Source organism: Lepisosteus platostomus, unplaced genomic scaffold, assembly GCF_059453375.1.
Source record: "Lepisosteus platostomus isolate fLepPlt1 unplaced genomic scaffold, fLepPlt1.hap1 Scaffold_32_H1, whole genome shotgun sequence".
Taxonomy (NCBI): domain Eukaryota; kingdom Metazoa; phylum Chordata; class Actinopteri; order Semionotiformes; family Lepisosteidae; genus Lepisosteus; species Lepisosteus platostomus.
This window is the reverse complement of record NW_028291660.1, coordinates 374,193-396,408: the sequence shown is the minus strand read 5'-3', so window position 1 is coordinate 396,408 and position 22,216 is coordinate 374,193. Positions and strand designations below refer to the sequence as shown.

The following is a 22,216-nucleotide window of genomic DNA, read 5'->3' as shown; positions in this document are numbered from 1 at the left end:
TGTCCCTGTTTGCCACAGGTCTTGCAGCATTTCACAGTGCAGGAAGATGCCAGGTGTCCCACAGCACCACAGCGCCGACACACCTTTGGTTGTCCCACATAAAAAACATAGCCATTGCAGGCGCCCAGCCGGATTGTAGAGGGCAGGTGCCTTAAGCCTCCATTTACATTGTCCGGTAGTAAGCGAACCTCGAATTTCCTTGCTCCTGTTTTTATACCGTCAACATCTCTAACCTCAGTTCCATGGTGGACGGTGCAGTACTGGTTAAGCCAGGTGTGAATGTCCTCCGTCTTTGCCAGTTCCGAGAACATAACAACATGCACCGTTTTCCTCTCTCTCTGTGTCAGAGGCTGCAAGTTGATCTTCTCAAGTGCAGGAACTTTCCCTCTTTTTGCCTCAAACACATCCACGCATTGTTCAAACAGAGGATAGGTACCAAATACAACCTCAAATGCTTTCTGACCTGGGAGAGCAAAGATGAAATCCAAGTGCCGAGGTTCAAAGCCAAGTTCCTTCTGTAACACTTTTCTGCTGAACTGCATACGATCCATGAACAGGTCATCCAAAAGCTCAAAACGTACAGCATTCTTGCGGGATCCAAAGGTTGCCATCTCAAACTGCAAAACAAACACTGCTTCCACAAAACAAGAAAACAATCCAACTACTCCAACTACAGGCTGATCAAGGTATCTCCCCTGCCAGGTAAGCCGAGAGCCGCAGGCGATGAGCCCGGAGCTGAACGGGCCCCACTGGCTCGTTTGTAAGGCCAGGTGCATTGCCAACCACGACCGGCAGGGCAGAGGCCTTGAAGGCAGCCTGGGCTCCTGCAGCTGTCCAGCCACGCACTCTGGTTTCTCTTCATCTCGTACAAATCTTTTGCCTTTTACTAAAGATTTCCATGAAGAGGAGCATGAATGAGTTCCATACAATTTTTGTGCTTTCCTGCCTTCGGGTGGGGCGCAGCTGGGCTGGTCAAAGAGAGAAAACAAAACCGCTCACAATCACTCTTATTACTGCGACTGTGGCCGTCTGCTCTGCGAGTCCTCGGTCTCCGCCTGTCTGATTGGTGCTCTTTTCTTTGGGGGGCGGGAAGTGTCCGGCCGCAAATATGAAGCGTTACAGCAACGACATGCCATGAGACGATTGATAACGATTTCCATAGGATCCACGCGGTTGCCTGGCAACCGTCAGCTTTGCGCAGTGGCAGTATCGTAGCCTGTGAGGTTTAGCCGATGCGCGATTATTGCTAGTTGAAAACTTTTCCCAATACCCCGCTTCCGCCGGTTTGCAATACAATCGGCGAAAGCAATTCTTGACAGTCTCGTCAGAGACTGAGCAAGGTGTTTAAAGACAGATTTTGTCATGGTAACATCATGGTAGAAAGAAACAAGCTTGTTACGTCTCAACAGAAACACTCTTTAGCTCTTTCAGCGTTATGCAGAGAACAGCGTCTGTCGAGATCACTTTTGAGTCAGCGCGAAACGCCGTGTGCTGTCAGTTTGATTTCATATTGCTCGTAGCGGCGCCCGGCTTTTGTCTGTCAAACGTTAGGTTGCCCTTCTTCATGCTGCATCGTCGGCATGAGTGGAGCTTTTTAAACGTCTGTACTTACTGCGCCTCATAAGAAATCGTTTGTCCCCGTTCAAAACAGATTGTGCGATGTCCTGCAGCGTTCGCAAAGCAAACCTTTGACAGTTTGAAAGAGGAATTTATTCTGCTTCCTGTGCGTGCAGTAGTTACAAAGTTGAACGTCTTTACACGACCTGCCGCAGATCTTACAAACGAGCCAGTGGGGCCCGTTCAGCTCGGGGCTCATCGCCTGCGGCTCACGGCTTGCGAGTGTGCCCAATCCGTGCGATAACTCGGAAAACACCCGGCCACACTGTGCCGGAAACGACGCACTCTGGGAAGCCGCTATGCAAAGCGAGGTCCCAACATCCCCTGCGGCCGGACACTTCCCGCCCCCCAAAGAAAAGAGCGCCAATCAGACGGCCGGAGACCGAGGACTCGCGGAGCAGACGGCCACAATCGCCATAACAAGACCGATTGCGAGCGTTTTTGTTTTCTCTCTTTGACCAGCCCAACTGCGCCCCACCCGAAAGCAGAGAAGCACAAATATTGCATGGAACTCATTCATGCTTCTCTCCGCGGGAATCTTTAGTAAAAGGCGAAAGATTTGTACGAAATGAAGAGAAACCAGAGTGCGTGGCTGCACAGCTGCAGGAGCCCAGTCCGCCTTCAAAGCCTCTGCGCTGCCGGTCGTGGTTTGCAATGCACCTGGCCTTACAAACGAGCCAGTGGGGCCCGTTCAGCTCCGGGCTCATCGCCTGCGGCTCTCAGCTTGCGGCCGTGCCCAATCCATGCAATAACTCGGAAAACACCCAGCCACACTGTGCCGGAAACGACGCACTCTGGGAAGCCGCTATGCAAAGCGAGGTCCCAAGATCCCCTGCGGCCGGACACTTCCCGCCCCCCAAAGAAAAGAGCGCCAATCAGACAGCCGGAGACCGAGGACTCGCGGAGCAGACGGCCACAATTGCCATAACAAGAGTGATTGCGAACGTTTTTGTTTTCTCTCTTTGACCAGCCAGGCTGCGCCCCACCCGAAGGCAGGGAAGCACAAAAATTGCATGGAACTTATTCATGCTCCTCTCCACGGAAATCTTTAATAAAAGGCGAAAGATTTGTACGAGATGAAGAGAAACCAGAGTGCGTGGCTGCACAGCTGCAGGAGCCCAGACCGCCTTCAAAGCCTCTGCGCTGCCGGTCGTGGTTGGCAATGCACCTGGCCTTACAAACTAGCCAGTGGGGCCCGTTCAGCCCCGGGCTCATCGCCTGCGGCTCTCGGCTTGTGGGCGTGCCCAATCCGTGCGATAACTCGGAAAACACCCGGCCACACTGTGTCGGAAACAACGCACTGTAAGGCACCTTGAAGCGTGCACCCCCAACATTCTTCTTTGCACATCTGTGAAAGGTAAACTCTTGAGCAAACTCTGAACCAGCTCTAAGGAAACTAATCCGATTAGACGTTACTTTGACTCATCCTTTAAGGGACCCTTTATAATTGGAGAAATCAATGATTTCGAATGAATTCTGTATGCGTCAAAAGACAGCTATACACAGAAAACATGCAGGACACTGCTCATGATGTTTCCCGAGCCGAAACACAGTGCGTTTTTCCAAGCCATCTGACAAAGCCCGCCCACTGAAAACTGCAGCAGATCGTGTAAAGACGTTCAACTTTGTAACTACTGCACGCACAGGAAGCAGAATAAATTCCTCTTTTCAAACTGTCAAAGGTTTGCTTTGCGAACGCTGCAGGACATCGCAAAATCTCTTTTGAACGGGGACAAACGATTTCTTATGGGGCGCAGTAAGTACAGACGTTTAAAAAGCTCCACTCATGCCGACGATGCAGCATGAAGAAGCGCAACCTAACGTTTGACAGACAAAAGCCGGGCGCCGCTACGAGCAATATGAAATCAAACTGACAGCACACGGCGTTTCGCGCTGACTCAAAAGTGATCTCGACAGACGCTGTTCTCTGCATAACACTGAAAGAGCTAAAGAGCGTTTCTGTTGAGACGTAACCCAGTGGGCAAAAGATGTATAATATACGTCTATTAAACGCATACCTTAGACGTCTAAATGTGGTCTGCAATTCGTCTAGAATGAAATTCTAATATACGTCTATTGTTATACGTCAATTATACGTCTATGATTAGATGTTCATTATACGTAAATGGTTGGAGTTCTATTATACGGATAAATTTAGAGGACTATTATACATATATGGTAGGAGTTCCGGATAACTTTAGAGGACTATTCTACGTATATGGTTGGAGGTCTATTATACGGATAACTTTAGAGGTCTATTATACGTATATGGTTGGAGGTCTATTATACGGATAACTTTAGAGGTCTATTATATGTATATGGTTAGAGGTCTATTATACGGATAACTTTAGAGGTCTATTATACGTATATGGGTAGAGGTCTATTATACATCAAAGTTAGGTTTTACAGGTGTAGAAACTAGTAAATCAACCCAATGATTTGGTTTAGAAATTTATTCTGAAAATACACATTCACACCTGAAAAATATGTATTTCAAATTATACATTGTATACAATCAATCAACAATCAACATATGGGCAATAATCATAAAAAACACAACTAGTCTTAAACTTCAGCTACAAATTCTGGTAATATGGCAATATACAGTATAGTAACGGCAAACACAAACTAATTACATTAACACACTAACTCAAAACCACATTTTGATTCAAATATACATTTTAAAATGTACAACTTCTATATTTCCAAGAAAAAAAATATTACAATGGAAGTTAAGACGATTTTTGTCCACTATTTGCAAACCCTGTGTAATTGTCCTAACAGTTAGAACCAAAAACCTAGTATTTTCAGTGTCCAGATCTCCTGGCCCCCTGCCTTGCATATGCATTCTTCAAGTAACACATTGCGTGCTCCTTTATTTTTTTCTGCTGATTTAGGGCGGGACTTCAGCACCGCAGCTAGGAGAAAATTATATAATATTACTTCCCAAATTAATGATGATTAATATCTTCTTTAGTATAATCTAAAAAATGAACGGTTTACTAAGCTCAAAGCTGAAATAAATGTATAAAATTTGGCTTGCATCATAGAAGTTGAGCAATAAAGTCTGTCCTAATTAAAGAGTACCCAAAGTTTGAAAGTACAACATAGAATAAGAATAGAGAAACGGCAGAACGATTTAGTGTCATCTTCCCCATTCACACCATTCCCCATTTCGAATGAATTCTGTATGCGTTAAAAGACAGCTATACACAGAAAACATGCAGGACACTGCTCACGATGTTTGCCGAGCCGAAACACAGTGCGTTTTTCCAAGCCATTTGACAACGCCCGCCCACTGAAAACTGCAGCAGATCGTGTAAAGACGTTCAACTTTGTAACTACTGCACGCACAGGAAGCAGAATAAATTCCTCTTTTCAAACTGTCAAAGGTTTGCTTTGCGAACGCTGCAGGACATCGCACAACCTCTTTTGAATGGGGACAAACGATTTCTTATGGGGCGCAGTAAGTACAGACGTTTAAAAAGCTCCACTATTTTTATGTGCCATTTTTTGCTTATTCACTTACTATTTTAATCAAAATAATATTAAGAAAGATCTGTATGTATTCAGATAGTATTATTATTGTTCATACTTACTCGTCAAAAGAGGATTGCTGAGATATTTGCGGATATACTTCTACGTTTGAAAAACGTGTCCAAAATGGTGACCAACGAATACTAGCAATGCATTGTGGTATATAACCGGAAAATATGCTGGGTTCGATATTTTCTCAATGTATGCGTTTATTAATGTTGTCGATATTATGGTTGAAATTTAACATTGATAATACATCGCGGCTATGTGCCCCCTGCTATGAGCTGATGTGCAATTTTAACGCATGCAGTTAGTAAGGATCGGTCACTGTTGTATGGTATTATATACAGTATAATGACATTATGGAATAGGATGGGGACAGGCCTGGCATCACGGGGGGAGGGAGGAATGTCGCCCCTTCAGTTTTGGGCAAAAAGATGTACCTAACTTACCTAGGAGTATACGGCACTCTGCACAGTGTACGAAGTAATTTTCGCAGTAATTAATTTATTATATTTACTATATTTATTATACACGTGTAAATTAATTACTGCGAAAATAATTTACTTCGTACACTGTGCAGAGTGCCGTATACTCCTAGTTGCGGCACACACGATACATACAGTAAAAAGCCTCAGGCACTGTGTTAGATGTGTTTTCGACGTTATATATGCGTTTATTAATGTCGTCGATTTTACGGTTGCAATTCGACTTTGATTATACGTCGAGGCGACGTATATATACGTATAGCCGTATTTTCGCCGTTAATATACGTATATTCGACGAATCAGTGCCCACTGGGTAAACTCTTCAGCAAACTCTGAACCAGCTCTAAGGAAACTAATCCGATTAGACGTTACTTTGACTCATCTTTTTACGCTAGGGTTAGGGTTAGCATTCCCACGCTACTTAGACACTTTGTTTACGCTCAGTGCTTGATTTTGGGAACTTCAGGACGAGTGGGAATTTTCTCCTATCTGTCAATTCTGTTTTGTTTTGGAGACTCTTGGCTGCCTATGTTGTACAGTGCAGCGTGAAGGAAACATTTTCCAAAACTGTGTCAGCTCAAAAGTTGTAAGAAAACCTCTCCAGCTGCTTTAACTCTCTTCATTTTTGTCATTTAATGAGACACTCGATGTATAACTGGAGCCTCACATATGCAAATGGTGAGGCTCCAGTTCGACACCCAGTTCAATACCACTTTACAGTAAATGACAAAAGCATGGCAGACTGTGCCGGACCGGCAGATTACTTCAGCTTATTTTTACCATATTAAACAATGGAAATCCAACCACTTGCATTTGTGACACTTGATTTTGGCTGCACCTAAGACACTCTTAAATCTTCAAACACATTTCTCTTCTCCCGCAACACTCTTGTCTGTCGGCGCTATGTGGCAGCGTAGCATGACAACCCATCTCACCACGGAAAGGAACCTAACAGCTTTGGTAAGAGAGGAGAAAAGGACCTGGCCCGTACGCGGCTCAAACCCGCAACCTTGGCGTTACTAGCACCACCATCTAACCAACTGAGCTAACCGACCTCACAACAGTGGTCCTCTCTGTGCTGCAAAAAATCAAGCTCAGGGAATTTCTTTTGTCCTTTGAATAGAAAGCCTTGTAATTCAGTGTACGGGCTTTCTCGTGCAGTTTCATAGTTCTTGTAACCCAAATCCTACACTGGCCTGAAGTGCCCCCCCATTTCACAGCATTTTTCATCTGATTTAAAATGTACCTAAAGGAGAAGCATTATTGAAGACCATCAATTACCAAGAGCTTTTGTCAAAGGTTTTGGTGGTCATTTTTAATGACCACAGAGCACTATGACCTCGGTTTTACATCTCATCCAAAAGACAGCGCCCTTTTTCCAACACAGCTTCTCCATCACTATATTGGGACATTGGGACCCGTACAGACCTCAGAGTGAGCGCCCATTAACACCACTTCCAGCTGGAAGCTTTGTTTTTCCCTGTAGCTCACCCTCATCCTGGTACTGACCTGGCTCACACCTGCTTAGCTTCAGTGGGTTTTCAGTTGCGAGTTGCAAAAGTTGGGATACAAGTGTAGCGGCAATGCTTGTTAATAAGACAGAATTAAGCGTTGGTATGCTGTCCTAAATGAAGCCCCATCTCACCCCCCATCTCTGTGGTGCAGCCACAGAGAAAGTATTCATGCAGACTGATTTAAGTTGTTTTCTTTTGATAGGGAACAGCTCCCAGACAGAGATGCACTTAGCTAAGCCTGGCTATCATGATCAATGGTCATCCATTGGCGCCTATCTGTCTAGGGAGTGCTGAATGGACATCTGGACTGCATTCTTAAGTGTCAAGAGTAAGTGACTTATATCTCACCTTGACCAACCAATCAGGGACTGGCAGGGCGTGGTAATACCACGTGGGTCTCCAATGCCCGCCAAACTCTCAACCAATCAGCACACATCTGTGTCTTGGTCAAAAAGGGAGCGCAAGCTCAGATCGGGGCTCTCCTTGGCCATTTTCGCGCATCCTCAGAGACAATCACGTGACAACTGCTGTTGTCTGCATAGGGACTTGGACTTTGTTCTAAGCGCGAGGCCAAGCATCCCGTACGTACTCAGAATTCTACTAACGTGAATGCTCCGTTTGATCAACGGCAGCCTACAGTTGGACCCTCGTCGACAACCTGAATAGCTTATTCAGAAGCAGCGCTGGACCGGGAACGAACCAGTTTCTTCCCAGGCAAAAGAGTGACTTGTGAGGACTCGCGGTCACACTCTGTGCATAGAGACTTTCTACTAGCCAGCCGGACTGCTGGTAGATCCCCTCGGAGCAACGACTGCCCTGCGCGCCGCAGTCAGATTCCTCCGCCCGTCCTACTCCGAGCTGCACCTTGACTGGTTGGCTGGTAGCCAGAGGACGCCGACACAACGCCCATTGGACAACCGCTGGAACAGAGGCTGCAACAGAGCTTGTCAGCTGGTTTGGTGTTCGTGCCGGGAAATTCCAAATCCATACACAGTGGATAAGTTAACCCCATGTTCTACATTGCGTCTCGAGAATTCAATTGTACCTCAACACAAGTTGTTATCAATTTAATTCATGAGTAATGTATTTACTTCCGAGTTTAGAGTAACAATGGGTAATAACACTGATTAGCGATTTGGTAACCGAACGATATATATTGACATATATTCTCTGTTGTGTATCTCTTTGTGTTTGCATCTCTTCGAGATTATATATCTTGTATATTGATAACCCTCACAGTAAGGTCTGCCGCTCGTATCCAGGCAGACTAGTATATGTTTGGTGCACAATTTATATTAATAAATGTATCTCGTGTATTGAACCCGTGTGTGTGCGTTGTTAGTTGTTCTGGCGATTGATTTTCTAAAAGCCCCAACGAACAACCTCGTGATTACTGCTACAATTAATAAGTGTCTCAGTAAACCCATCAAACCACTACATTTAATGGCGTCCCTGGGTGGGCGAGTTTAGAATGAAATGAGACTCAATCGCACAGAATAACTGATGTTGCTGTGAGTTCAAGTTCAGCACAGCACCGTGGCTTTTATACGCGAATACCGGGTGTGCTGATAACTGCGTAAAGAAATCCCCCTGTTTTCTAGCGTTTAGTGTAACGTGTGCTGATTGGAAATCCATCTGCTCGGGTGTTTAGATTCCATACTGTATTTTGGTAAAAGGAAAAAAAGTAATACTCTTAAAGTTTCTCTGACGTAATGACAATGGCTGCTAAAATGTCTGAAGTGGAGTCGCTTATAAGTACTATTTCTAGCGACGACAATCCTGGTTACTGGAGCGGTATCGAAAAGTTGAACTTTGATGATATTGAGAAGCTGCAAGTAGATTTAGTAGCTAAGGTAGCGAACCAGCTTAACACAGGAGGGTCTGTGAACGCAGTTCAGGTCCTATCTAGTTTCGCCTTAAATCTAGCTAAACAGCTGGAACTGTCTTTGTCCGAGCTGACAAAGTTTCAAACGCTTCAGGGAAAGCTAGAAAGATATAAGGCGGAGCGAGTTGAGTTGTTGGATATAATCAGAGAAAAGAGAGTGAAAAGTGAGGAAAGTGAAGACAGACTCAGGGAAGTTTTAGGTAAATTAGATGACCTGTCTGCTAGAGAAACTGCGGCTGAGGTAGCTAGGAGAGACCTAGAAGCGAGCTTGAAAGAAAAAGAAAAAGAAATTGAGAGTTTAAATGAGCTCAGCCAGGAAAGGCAAAAGGAGTTAGATGCTGCCGTACTGGAAGCAAAACAGGCTAGATCCCACTTACATGCCAGCCCACCTAGCAACCCGGAGCGCTCACCCAGGAGGTTTCTCCCGGCCAGGGTCTGTGGTCGGATCGGCATGGGGGAGATCGCCGAGTCCTGCGCGAGACGCAAGGGCGATTCAATTCAGGCATAGACCCCCTGCTCCTGATCACGGCCGTCTCCCTGCCCACGGAGAAACTGTAAAAATTAACCTCCACTCCCTGAGGCAGTTAGCCAAAGATGTAGAAAGGTTTGACCCGACAGTGTCAGGGAATAATGTGGAGACCTACATTGATGAGCTGAGATATACTTTGCAGTTTATGCCCGAAGCGTCCGAACAGGAAAAGGCTATGTTAGTAAGGAAAACTACCAGCCGAGCGGTCCACGAGTGGATGTCTAGACAAGGACCTGAGGTCTGTAATAGCTTTGAGGAGCTGTGTCAGGCAATGATCGGAGAATTTTCGGCTTTTATAGATCCCATATCTGCCGTGGCCACAGCGCACCATATTAAGCACGAAAAAGCTGAAGCCCCTCGCGACTATTACCCCTATTATATAATATTTTACTATTATATAACTTGTAAAATATTACCCCCGGTCCATTCTCTTCCAAAAGTGAGAAACACCTGTTTTCTACATTTTGTCTGTTTTAAAACCATATCTCTTTAAACCAAACCAAGAGTTTGTCTTTTGCACTGATATTCTGATTCATTTCAATTTCAAAGAAAAAAAAAACATTATCTTCCAAAGCATCATAAAATTGTCCATTCTTCCAGACTCTACTTCTCTCTTGTAGTAGTACAGCAGACCTTTCCAGGTGAGCAGATCACAGAGTCCGAAATATGCTTCCTCCATCAAGCAAAGTACCTGAACATGACTCGGTCTTCATAAAAGCGCCCCTGTAATAAAGAAATTAAATCCAAAATCAAGAGGGCAGTTGCCTACTGAAGTTCAAGAAGTCATCAATTTTAACCTAGCAACACATTAAAGGCTGCATCTATACAAGTACGATTCTAGAAATGCTCACCAGATTACGTTTTAAGAAAGAACTGCGCCTCAGGTTCCGCCGAGATCTTAACTCGGATGGCAGGATTCAGAGTCCGGAGTGCGGACTGATGGCGCACGGAGGGTCCACATACTGTGGATCCCTCAGTTTTCTTCCGCGTGTTTAAACCGCCAGCGTGTGGCTCTCCTGTCCCCGTGACCTCATTGCTCTGCTCTCGCCTCTGTGCAGCCGAGCCCGACTCATGGTAAAGTGGAAAAAAATATGCCCTCAACGTGGGATTTACTCTGGATCGAGGATAGATGTCACCTTTTTATCGTTGAACAGGATGTATGTGATGTGGCGACTAGGTTCAATTTTGTATCCTTTTAAAAGATTAAGGACTGGGGTGAGCGGGATTTATCACCCTTTCAGCTAAGAACCCGACGTGAGCACCGTTTAAGCTGCATAGACTCGGTCGTTTAACTCTTCTCCATTAGCAGGGTTAAGGTTAAAGAAAAAAAACATTGCTGACTTCTTTTTTTTTTGCCAGCCGCGAGCGCTGATTAGCGAGGTTTGTATTTCATGTTTTGCAAGTTGCATCCATTTTAAGAAAAACAAGTCGTTCAAGACAGGAAATGAATACTTGCATTTAATTAAGTCTAGGCGTATGCGGTTGTCCATAATGACCAGTTCTGTTCGAGAACACAGCACAAAAAAAGGCACCGCTGGGATTCGGACCCAGGATTTCTTGTTTACTAGACAGGCGCTTTAACCAACTAAGCCACGGCGCCCCGGGAGTACTGTTTTTTTGCAGCCACTTGGACACACCACTCAGACACATCTGCATTCGGTGTGTGCTCCGCCTGCTCGCTGAGCAAGTTGCCACCTTTACATACAATAGCAACATCGACACCAAGAGAAAGGATGACAAATGGCTTTTATCTGGAACTTTTCATGTCCAAGGAGCTCAATGTGCTTTCTGTGTACAACAGGGCCACTGAACTCCACACTGGCCACTGAACCACAGCAGTGGCTTGCTGGCTTGACATCTCCCAAGGAAAATGTTGAAATCGCATGTGGAACAGGAAAAGGACCCTCGAGTACGAGGGAAAAAAAAGAAAAAGATCATCTGGAGCGTGCCAACCCGTGTCTGGACAGCCCAGTTTCATTGACGAGGTGGCCGAGTGGTTAAGGCGATGGACTGCTAATCCATTGTGCTCTGCACGCATGGGTTCGAATCCCATCCTCGGCGCTCTCTATGTCTGACACGTGTGCCTGTTAGATGTTGGCCCTCCTTCTGTTTGCTCCAGTACTAGAGCTGTACATTTTCTAGCGGTGGCTGAACATGGTATAGTAGGCTAACGTCGGTATCGAGCAGTGGCAGTAACAGTATTTACGTGCCGCTGCTGCCAAGTGGCTCTGGGTTGAGACCGCATTTTCACTTACTTGCAGCACAAACGGAGAAAGCGATTTTTGACAGTCTCTCGAGAGACTGCGCTAGGTGTTTAGGGATAGACTTTGTCAGTTCCCCCTGGGATGATGGCCTCTCAAATAGTTTGTGATTCCTCTAGACGTTTATACAGTAGAAGCCTGCTTCGTGGCTTAAATCCAAGCTAAGGAAACGAGTTAGAGGTCTGATGCAGAACTGCACTGTATGTGTGAGGAAAGCTGCCCCCTTCTGTTCCATGTCGACCGAACAGAGGACTGTAAAGGATACGACCAAGAAACTTTAGGATGCTGGTTGGAATCCAGCTCCAAAGAAGCCCCTTTGGGTGTTATGTCATGAAAAAGTAAGAACAGAGAATCTCCCTTTGATCAAAAGCGCAACAGAACTGTTTTCCGTGGAGCAGGTTTCAGACCCGTAGACCTGTTTTATTTGTATGGCGTTCGTAAGCGCGCAAAACAAGGACAATTCCTGCGTCTAACACGAATGTAAATGCTTTTGAAAGTGCAGTGTGGTGCAGCTTGTAAAATCCTTGTCCACATTTGTGGTTTGTTGATGTTTTTTTTCTGTCTGCCAAAGTTGCATTTTGACATCCGGACGGTGAGACTTTATCATTTGAACGTGAAGCCAGCCTTAAACCCTCTGAGGCGTGTCTGTCTGCCGGCATGTATCTTGTGAAAGGTATTTTTTTTTTAACGGAGAGCGACTTTAAAAAGGTTTCCGCAGACACCTCGCACTCCGGAGGAGGTATGCGGCGGCGGCGAGCTCACTGTAGTTGTGGCCGAGTAGTTAAGGCGATGGACTTGAAATCCATTGAGGACTCCCCGCTCAGGTTCGAATCCTGCTGACTACAGCGTCTGCTGCACGTCGCCTTGTGCCTGTGTGGCAAAGGCGAAGTGCCGCTTCTCCTTTCCTGGTACTATAAAAATGCTACATCGCTTGGTCCTGCTTCCATGGAAAGCAGTTCTTCAGGTAATTCTACTCTCTTACCAAAGCTGTTAGGTTCCTTTCCGTGGTGAGATGGGTTGTCATGCAACGCTTCCACATAGTGCCGACAGACAAGTGTGTTGCGGGAGAAGAGAAAAGTGTTAGAAGATTTAAGAGTTTCTTAGGTGGAGCCAAAATCAAGTGTCACAAATGCAAGTGGGAAGATTTCCAATGTTTAATATGGTCAAAATAAGCGGAAGTTATCTGCTGGTCCGGCACAGTTTGCCATGCTTTTGTCATATACTGTAAAGTGGTGTCGAACTGGGTGTCGAACTGGAGCCGCACCATTTGCATATGTGAGGCTCCAGTTATACATCGAGTGTCACATTAAATGACAAAAATGAAGAGAGTTGTAGCAGCTGGAGAGGTTTTCTTACAACTCTTGAGCTGACACAGTTTTGGAAAATGTTTCCTTCACGCTGCACTGTACAACATAGGCAGCCAAGAGTCTCCAAAACAAAACAGAATGGACAGATAGGAGAAAATTCCCACTCGTCCTGAAGTTCCCAAAATCCAGCACTGAGCGTAAACAAAGTGTCTAAGTAGCGTGGTAATGCTAACCCTAACCCTAGCTGGAGTTTGAGCAATCCAGCACTGAGCGTAAAAAGATGAGTCAAAGTTACGTCTAATCGGATTAGTTTCCTTAGAGCTGGTTCAGAGTTTGCTCAAGAGTTTACCTTTCACAGATGCGCAAAGAAGAATGTTGGGGGTGCACGCTTCAAGGCGCCTTACAGCTGTAGGGAGTGATTCGAGACGATTCGTGGCGTGTGCTCGTTCCCATGTACCGTACGACCCGGGGTGCAGTGCTAGGATGACGTACAATACCACTTGGGCACGTAACGGCGTTATGTGCAGGGTTTTCGTTTGTTCGTTTTGTTTTGCTCTGCTTTGCTTTGTTTTGCTTTCCATCGCGTTGGTAAGAGCGTAAATAAAAATGCGATTCCTGCGTCTACCACTAATGTAAGAGCTATTTCAAGTGCGACGTGGTGCGGCTTTTCAAATGCTTGTGGGCATTTCTCTGTTGTTGATTCTTTTTTTGTGTGTAACAAAGTGGCATTTTCATGTCCGGACGGGGAGACTTTATCATTCCGAAATGAAGCCAGCCTTAAACCCTCTGAGGCGTGTCTGTCTGCCGGCACGTATTTTGTCAAAGGTATTATTTTTTTTTAACGGAGAGCGACTTTGAAAAGGTTTCCGCAGCCACGTCGCACTCCGTGTTAGATTAAAGGAGGAATGCGGCGATGGTGAACTCGCTGTAGTCGTGGCCGAGTGGTTAAGGCGATGGACTCGAAATCCGTTGGGGACTCCCCATGCAGGTTCAAATCTTGCCGACTACGGCGTCTGCCGCACGTCTCCTTGTGCCTGCGCGGCAAAGGTGAAGTGCCGCTTCTCCTTCCCTGGTACTATGAAAACACTAAATAGCTTGGCCCCGCTGCCATGGAAATGAGTTCTTCAGATAACCACACATCTTGCGTTCGCACCTCTGGTGTTCTACTTATGCCTTTGAAAACCTAATGAATAAAACTGAAAGAACCGACACAATATGTAGGTGCTCGTAAAGCATGCATTAAAGAACTGTTAACAGCAAGGGTTTCAGTGGGTTAACCGAGGAGAAGGCGTGATCGCTAATTGTTGACTTTTTATTTGGTGTTAGAAACACTCTTACTGTGCATGACGTGCAACAAATTTAGCCACAGAAATTGCATCACGCTTTCATGTATGCTATTGCAGACACCAACGTTGCCTAGATAGAAAACCGAAATAGCCGTGGGTTTGCTTGCTGGTCTGAAGGATCTCTCTTCGAATCTCTATCATTTGTCAATGGAAGTAAAAGGTGCTGCAATCTGATACGTTCAGAATCAAACCCGCAGCTGTTGTTCGACTTTATTTCTTGACTAATTACAACTGAGTGTCGCATGAGCAGTTACGTAAACTTGTCTGATATATTTGAACACAAATGCCGTTCTTCAATTAAAACTAACAGTACATTGTCAGGGACATTCAGTTCTATACAAACAAGAGACAGACAAGAGAACATTTAGTATATAATAGACAGAAAGAGGTTCGAATCCTGCCGACTACGTTGTCCACCTCCTGTCGTTGTGTTTCGGCGCAAGCAAAGAAGCGCGCCTGTTCGGTGTTCCTGGTGGTTTTAAAATGCCAAATTGCTTGTACCCGCTCCCTTGCAAATAAGTTCTTCAGCGTCCGCGAATGGCATTTTACAGCTGGAAGCAGATGTCGACGCTTTTTGCACAGAGCACCAAAAAAGCGTCTTTTTTGAAGGCCCGGGTTCTGAGCATTGGTGGTTCAGTGGTAGAATTCTCGCCTGCCACGCGGGAGGCTCGGCTTTGATTCCCCGCCAATGCAGTGGCTTTTGCAGCTAGCTGCTCCATCACTTGCATCCCCTTGCAACTCGCAACTGAAAACCCACTGAAGCTAAGCAGGTGTGAGGCAGGTCAGTACCCGGATGAGGGTGAGCTACAGGGAAAAACAAAGCTTCCAGCTGGAAGCGGTGTTAATGGTGCCGGCGGTGGGGCGCTCACCCTGAGGTCTGTGCGGGTCCCAATGCCCCAGCATAGTGACGGAGACGCTGTGTTGTAAAAGGGCGCTGTCTTTTGGATGAGATGTAAAACCGAGGTCACATCGCTCTGTGGTCATTAAAAATGACCACCAAAACCTTTGACAAAAGCTCTTGGTAATTGATCGTCTTCAATAATGCTTCTCCTTTAGGTACATTTTAAATCAGCTGAAAAATTCTGTGAAATGGGGGGCACTTCAGGCCAGTGTAGGATTTGGGTTACAAGAACCATGAAACTGCACGAGAAAGCCTGTACACTGAATTACACGGCTTTCTATTCAAAGGAGGGCAAAAGAAATTCCCTGAGTTCGATTTTTTGCAGCACAGAGAGGATGGCTGTCGTGAGGCTGGTTAGCTCAGTTGGTTAGAGCGTGGTGCTAATAACGCCAAGGTCGTGGGTTCGATCTCCGTACAGGCCAGGTCCTTTTCTCCTCTCTTACAAAAGCTGTTAGGTTCCTTTCCGTGGTGAGATGGGTTGTCATGCAACGCTACCACATAGTGCCGACAGACAATTAAATGACAAAAATGAAGAGAGTTAAAGCAGCTGGAAAGGTTTTCTTACAACTTTTGAGCTGACACAGTTTTGGAAAATGTTTTCTTCACGCTGCACTGTACCACATAGGCAGCCAAGAGTCTCCAAAACAAAACAGAATTGACAGTCATATAATGTCCATTAACCCCGGTTTTAAACACAGCATCATGTCTGCCATCATAAGAATATGAGTCCAATATTTTAGAATATAGTCAGAATGTCTTCTAACCTTACCTGTGGTGTCTTTAATCCCTATTGCTCAATGCATGGTGTACGTACTGCATACATGTGTCTTGAGAATGAGGAATGGGCCCCTGAGACATTTACCTGTTTCACAAATGATCGTATTTTACTAGAGATTCTGATTGGGATTCAGATGTGCATTCGGACAGCAATTCCTTTCAAGAAATTATACGTTCTGGATGAGGTCAAAGGTGCTGGAACACTGTATTTAGGATGTGTTTGCAGTGATTGTGTCTCCTGCTTCAACGCAGTGATATATAGATGTGCTCCTGTAATTTATTGGTACATGCCCAGGGCAGTAAGTAGTCTGAGGATTTATTTCCAGACGGCATAGAGCAGTGAAGCAGTGAAGTAGTGCAACACACTGGATCATTATATTATTAGAATCTATTCTACTTAAATTATTACATTATACACAACTTGAGCTCTCTGCACCGTACTGAGGCCAGGTGTTTTTCTAAAGCTGTCAGGTGCAGTTCATTTACATGAAGGAAATCTCTTACTGGGTACGATTACAATGCAGTAAGTAGCACAGGCTACTTAGGGAGTAGGCTGATGTGTTTAAAAACAACCAGCGCCAGGCAGGAGTCGAACCTCCAAACTCCTAATCCATAGTCAGATACATTATCCATTGCACCACTGGCCCTGGTGTGACAGTGCAGGACTGTAACTCAGTGAGCTTAGCACTGCAACTAGTAAAATATTACCCCCGGTCCATTCTTTTCCAAAAGTGAGAAACACCTGTTTTCTACATTTTGTCTGTTTTAAAACCATATCTCTTTAAACCAAACCAAGAGTTTGTCTTTTGCACTGATATTCTGATTCATTTTCGATTTCAAAGAAAAAAAAAACATTACCTTCCAAAGCATCATAAAATTGTCCCTTCCTCCAGACTCTACTTCTCTCTTGTAGTAGTACAGCAGACCTTTCCAGGTGAGCAGATCACAGAGTCCGAAATGAGCTTCCTCCATCAAGCAAAGTACCTGAACATGACTCTGTCATCATAAAAGCGCCCCTGTAATAAAGAAATTAAATCCGAAATCAAGAGGGCAGTTGCCTACTGAAATACAAGAAGTCATAAATTTTAACCTAGCAACACATTAAAGGCTGCATCTATACAAGTACGATTCTAGAAATGCTCACCAGATTACGTTTTAAGAAAGAACTGCGCCTCAGGTTCCGCCGAGATCTTAACTCGGATGGCAGGATTCAGAGTCTGGAGTGTGGAATGATGGCGCACGGAGGGTCCACATACTGTGGATCCCTCAGTGATCTTCCGCGTGTTCAAACTGCCAGCGTGTGACTCCCCTGTCCCCGTGACCTCATTGCTCTGCTCTCGCCTCTGTGTAGCTGAGCCCGACTCATGGTAAAGTGGAAAAAAATATGCCCTCAACGTGAGATTTACTCTCGAGTGAGGATAGTTGTTACCTTCTTATCGTTGAAACGGATGTATGTGATATGGCGACTAGGTTCTTCTCCATTAGCAGGCTTAAGGTTAAAGAAAAAAACATTGCTGACTTCTTTTTTTTTTGCCAGCCGCGAGCGCTGATTAGCGAGGTTTGTATTTCATGTTTTGCAAGTTGCATCCATTTTAAGAAAAACAAGTCGTTCAAGACAGGAAATGAATACTTGCATTTAATTAAGTCTAGGCGTATGCGGTTGTCCATAATGACCAGTTCTGTTCGAGAACACAGCACAAAAAAAGGCACCGCTGGGATTCGGACCCAGGATTTCTTGTTTACTAGACAGGCGCTTTAACCAACTAAGCCACGGCGCCCCGGGAGTGCTGTTTTTTTGCAGCCACTTGGACACACCACTCAGACACATCTGCATTCGGTGTGTGCTCCGCCTGCTCGCTGAGCAAGTTGCCACCTTTATATACAATAGCAACATCGACACCAAGAGAAAGGATGACAAATGGCTTTTATCTGGAACTTTTCATGTCCAAGGAGCTCAATGTGCATTCTGTGTACAACAGGGCCACTGAACTCCACAATGGCCACTGAACCACAGTAGTGGCTTGCTGGCTTGACATCTCCCAAGGAAAATGTTGAAATCGCATGTGGAACAGGAAAATGACCCTCGAGTACGAGGGAAAAAAAAGAAAAAGATCATCTGGAGCGCGGCAACCCATGTCTGGACAGCCCAGTTTCCTAGATGAGGTGGCCGAGTGGTTAAGGCGATGGACTGCTAATCCACTGTACTCTGCACGCATGGGTTCGAGTCCCATTCTCGTCACTCTCCATGTGTGCCCGTGCGCCTTTGGCCCTCCTGTTGTTTGCTCCAGTACTAGAGCCGTACATTTCCTAGCGGTGGCTGAACATGGTATAGTAGGCTAACGTCAGTATCGAGCAGTGACAGTAACAGTATTTACGTGCCGCTGCTGCCAAGTGGCTCTGGTTTGAGACCGTGTTTTCACTTACTTGCAACGCAAACGGAGAAAGCGATTTTTGACAGTCTCTCGAGAGATTGCGCTAGGTGTTTAGGGATAGACTTTGTCAGTTCCCCCTGGGATGATGGCCTCTCAAATAGTTTGTGATTCCTCTAGACGTTTATACACTAGAAGCCTGCTTAATGGCTTAAATCCAAGCTAATGTAACGAGTTAGAGGTCTGATGCAGAACTGCGAATTCAATGAACGGGAACACTACAGTACATTGCACTGTATGTGTGAGGAAAGCTGCCCCCTTCTGTCCCTTGTTGACCAAACAGAGGACTGCAAAGGATACCGCCAAGAAACTTTAGGATGCTGGTTGGAATACAGCTCCAAAGAAGCCCCTTTGGGTGTTATGTCATCAAAAAGTAAGAACAGCGACTCTCCCTTTGATCAAATGCGCAACAGAGCTGTTTTCCGTGGAGCAGGTTTCAGACCCGTAGACCTGTTTTATTTGTAGGGCAGGGCGCATTCCCAAACGCGAATCTCCTGTTTTAGAAATGCTTTGGGCGGCATGAAGTGAAAATAAGAAATGGGCTCCAGATGCACATGGAAGCAATCAAGTGTTTCATCCGAGCTGTTTCAAAGACTGCTCAAAAGCTTTCCTTTCACAGAGGCGCAACGATTAATGATGGGGGTGCACCCTTCAATGCGCCTTACGACTCTAGGGAGTGATTGAGACGATTCGTAGCGTGTGCTCATTTCCCTCTATTCCCCGTGTTGCAGTGGTAGGATGACGTAAATTCCTGCTTCGACACGTAACGGCATTATAATCAAGTGCAGGAGCTGAGGGCTTTTGTTTTGTTTCGTTTTCCATGGCGTTTGTAAGCACGCAAATCAAAGGCAATTCCTGCGTCTAACAGGAATGTAAATGCTTTTGAAAGTGCAGTGTGGTGCAGCTTGTAAAATCCTTATCCACATTTGTGGTTTGTTGCTGTTTGTTCTGTCTGCCAAAGCTGCATTTTGACATCCGGACGGGGAGACTTTATCATTTGAACGTGAAGCCAGCCTTAAACCCTCTGAGGCGTGTCTATCTGCCGGCACGTATTTTGTCAAAGGTATTTATTTTTTTTAACGGAGAGCGACTTTGAAAAGGTTTCCGCAGCCACGTGGCACTCCGTGTTAGATTAAAGGAGGAATGCGGCGATGGCGATCTCGCTGTAGTCGTGGCCAAGTGGTTAAGGCGATGGACTCGAAATCCATTGGGGACTCCCCGCGCAGGTTCGAATCCTGCCGACTACGGCGTCTGCTGCACGTCTCCTTGTGCCTGCGCGGCAAAGGTGAAGTGCTGCTTTTCCTTTCCTGGTACTATAAAAACGCTAAATCGCTTGGGCCCGCTGCCATGGAAATGAGTTCTTCAGATAACCACACATCTTGCGTTCGCACCTCTGGTGTTCTACTTATGCCTTTGAAAACCTAATGAATAAAACTGAAAGAACCGACACAATATGTAGGTGCTCGTAAAGCACGCATTAAAGAACTGTTAACAGCAAGGGTTTCAGTGGGTTAACTGAGGAGAAGGCGTGATCGCTAATTGTTGACTTTTTATTTGGTGTTAGAAACACTCTTACTGTGCATGACGTGCAACAAATGTAGCCACAGAAATTGCATCACGCTTTCATGTATGCTATTGCAGACACCAACGTTGCCTAGATAGAAAACCGAAATAGCCGTGGGTTTGCTTGCTGGTCTGAAGGATCTCTCTTCGAATCTCTATCATTTGTCAATTGAAGTAAAAGGTGCTGCAATCTGATACGTTCAGAATCAAACCCGCAGCTGTTGTTCGACTTTATTTCTTGACTAATTACAACTGAGTGTCGCATGAGCAGTTACGTAAACTTGTCTGATATATTTGAACACAAATGCCGTTCTTCAATTAAAACTAACAGTACATTGTCAGGGACATTCAGTTCTATACAAACAGGAGACAGACAAGAGAATATTTAGTATATAATAGACAGAAAGAGGTTCGAATCCTGCCGACTACGTTGTCCACCTCCTGTCGTTGTGTTTCGGCGCAAGCAAAGAAGCGCGCCTGTTTGGTGTTCCTGGTGGTTTTAAAATGCCAAATTGCTTGTACCCGCTCCCTTGCAAATAAATTATTCAGCGTCCGCGAATGGCATTTTGCAGCTGGAAGCAGATGTCGACGCTTTTTGCACAGAGCACCAAAAAAGCGTCTTTTTTGAAGGCCCGGGTACTGAGCATTGGTGGTTCAGTGGTAGAATTCTCGCTTGCCACGCGGGAGGCTCGGCTTTGATTCCCGGCCAATGCAGTGGCTTTTGCAGCGAGCTGCTCCATCACTTGCATCCCCTTGCAACTCGCAACTGAAAACCCACTGAAGCTAAGCAGGTGTGAGCCAGGTCAGAATCCGGATGAGGGTGAGCTACAGGGAAAAACAAACCTTCCAGCTGGAAGCGGTGTTAATGGTGCCGGCGGCGGGGCGCTCACCCTGAGGTCTGTGCGGGTCCCAATGCCCCAGCATAGTGACGGAGACGCTGTGTTGTAAAAGGGCGCTGTCTTTTGGATGAGATGTAAAACCGAGGTCACATTGCTCTGTGGTCATTAAAAATGACCACCAAAACCTTTGACAAAAGCTCTTGGTAATTGATGGTCTTCAATAATGCTTCTCCTTTAGGTACATTTTAAATCAGCTGAAAAATGCTGTGAAATGGGGGGGCACTTCAGGCCAGTGTAGGATTTGGGTTACAAGAACCATGAAACTGCATGAAAAAAGCCCGTACACTGAATTACACGGCTTTCTATTCAAAGGAGGGCAAAAGAAATTCCCTGAGTTCGATTTTTTGCAGCACAGAGAGGACCACTGTCGTGAGGCTGGTTAGCTCAGTTGGTTAGAGCGTGGTGCTAATAACGCCAAAGTTGCGGGTTCCAGCCCCTTACTGGCCAGGTCCTTTTCTCCTCTCTTACCAAAGCTCTTAGGTTCCTTTCCGTGGTGAGATGGGTTGTCATGCAACGCTGCCACATAGTGCCGACAGACAATTAAATGACAAAAATGAAGAGAGTTAAAGCAGCTGGAGAGGTTCTCTTACAACTTTTGAGCTGACACAGTTTTGGAAAATGTTTCCTTCACGCTGCACTGTACCATATAGGCAGCCAAGAGTCTCCAAAACAAAACAGAATTGACAGTCATATAATGTCCATTAACCCCGGTTTTAAACGCAGCATCATGTCTGCCATCATAAGAATATGAGTCCAATATTTTAGAATATAGTCAGAATGACTTCTAACCTTACCTGTGGTGTCTTTAATCCCTATTGTTCAATTCATGGTGTACGTACTGCATACATGTGTCTTGAGAATGAGGAATTGACCCTGAGACAGTCATTTGCCTGTTTCACAAATGATCGTATTTTACTAGAGATTCTGTTTGGGATTCAGATGTGCATTCGGACAGCAATCCCTTTCAAGAAATGATACGTTCTGGGTGAGGTCAAAGGTGCTGGAACACTGTATTTAGGATGTGTTTACAGTGATTGTGTGTCTCCTGCTTCAACGCAGTGATATATAGATGTGCTCCTGTAATTTATTGGTACAAGCCCAGGGCAGTAAGCAGTCTGAGGATTTATTTCCAGATGGCATAGAGCAGTGAAGCAGTGAAGTAG

At 45.4% G+C, this 22,216-nt stretch overlaps 8 non-coding genes across 8 annotated transcripts; 6 read left to right on the top strand and 2 right to left on the bottom strand.

Annotated features, from left to right (window-relative positions):
- Positions 1-842: 842 nt before the first annotated feature.
- Positions 843-956, top strand: LOC148634394 (U5 spliceosomal RNA). The gene has a single exon (XR_015933538.1). It is a non-coding gene; the product is annotated as a U5 spliceosomal RNA (small nuclear RNA).
- A 233-nt stretch (positions 957-1,189) lies between these two features.
- On the top strand, positions 1,190-1,331 carry LOC148634393 (U4 spliceosomal RNA). The gene has a single exon (XR_015933617.1). It is a non-coding gene; the product is annotated as a U4 spliceosomal RNA (small nuclear RNA).
- Positions 1,332-2,088: 757 nt separating this feature from the next.
- Positions 2,089-2,205, bottom strand: LOC148634392 (U5 spliceosomal RNA). The gene has a single exon (XR_015933558.1). It is a non-coding gene; the product is annotated as a U5 spliceosomal RNA (small nuclear RNA).
- A 391-nt stretch (positions 2,206-2,596) lies between these two features.
- Positions 2,597-2,713, bottom strand: LOC148634391 (U5 spliceosomal RNA). The gene has a single exon (XR_015933549.1). It is a non-coding gene; the product is annotated as a U5 spliceosomal RNA (small nuclear RNA).
- An 8,836-nt stretch (positions 2,714-11,549) lies between these two features.
- Positions 11,550-11,631, top strand: trnas-gcu (transfer RNA serine (anticodon GCU)). Its single transcript has one exon. It is a non-coding gene; the product is annotated as a tRNA-Ser (tRNA).
- Positions 11,632-12,594: 963 nt separating this feature from the next.
- Positions 12,595-12,676, top strand: trnas-uga (transfer RNA serine (anticodon UGA)). Its single transcript has one exon. It is a non-coding gene; the product is annotated as a tRNA-Ser (tRNA).
- Positions 12,677-14,065: 1,389 nt separating this feature from the next.
- Positions 14,066-14,147, top strand: trnas-cga (transfer RNA serine (anticodon CGA)). Its single transcript has one exon. It is a non-coding gene; the product is annotated as a tRNA-Ser (tRNA).
- A 5,609-nt stretch (positions 14,148-19,756) lies between these two features.
- trnas-cga (transfer RNA serine (anticodon CGA)) lies at positions 19,757-19,838 on the top strand. Its single transcript has one exon. It is a non-coding gene; the product is annotated as a tRNA-Ser (tRNA).
- Positions 19,839-22,216: the final 2,378 nt, after the last annotated feature.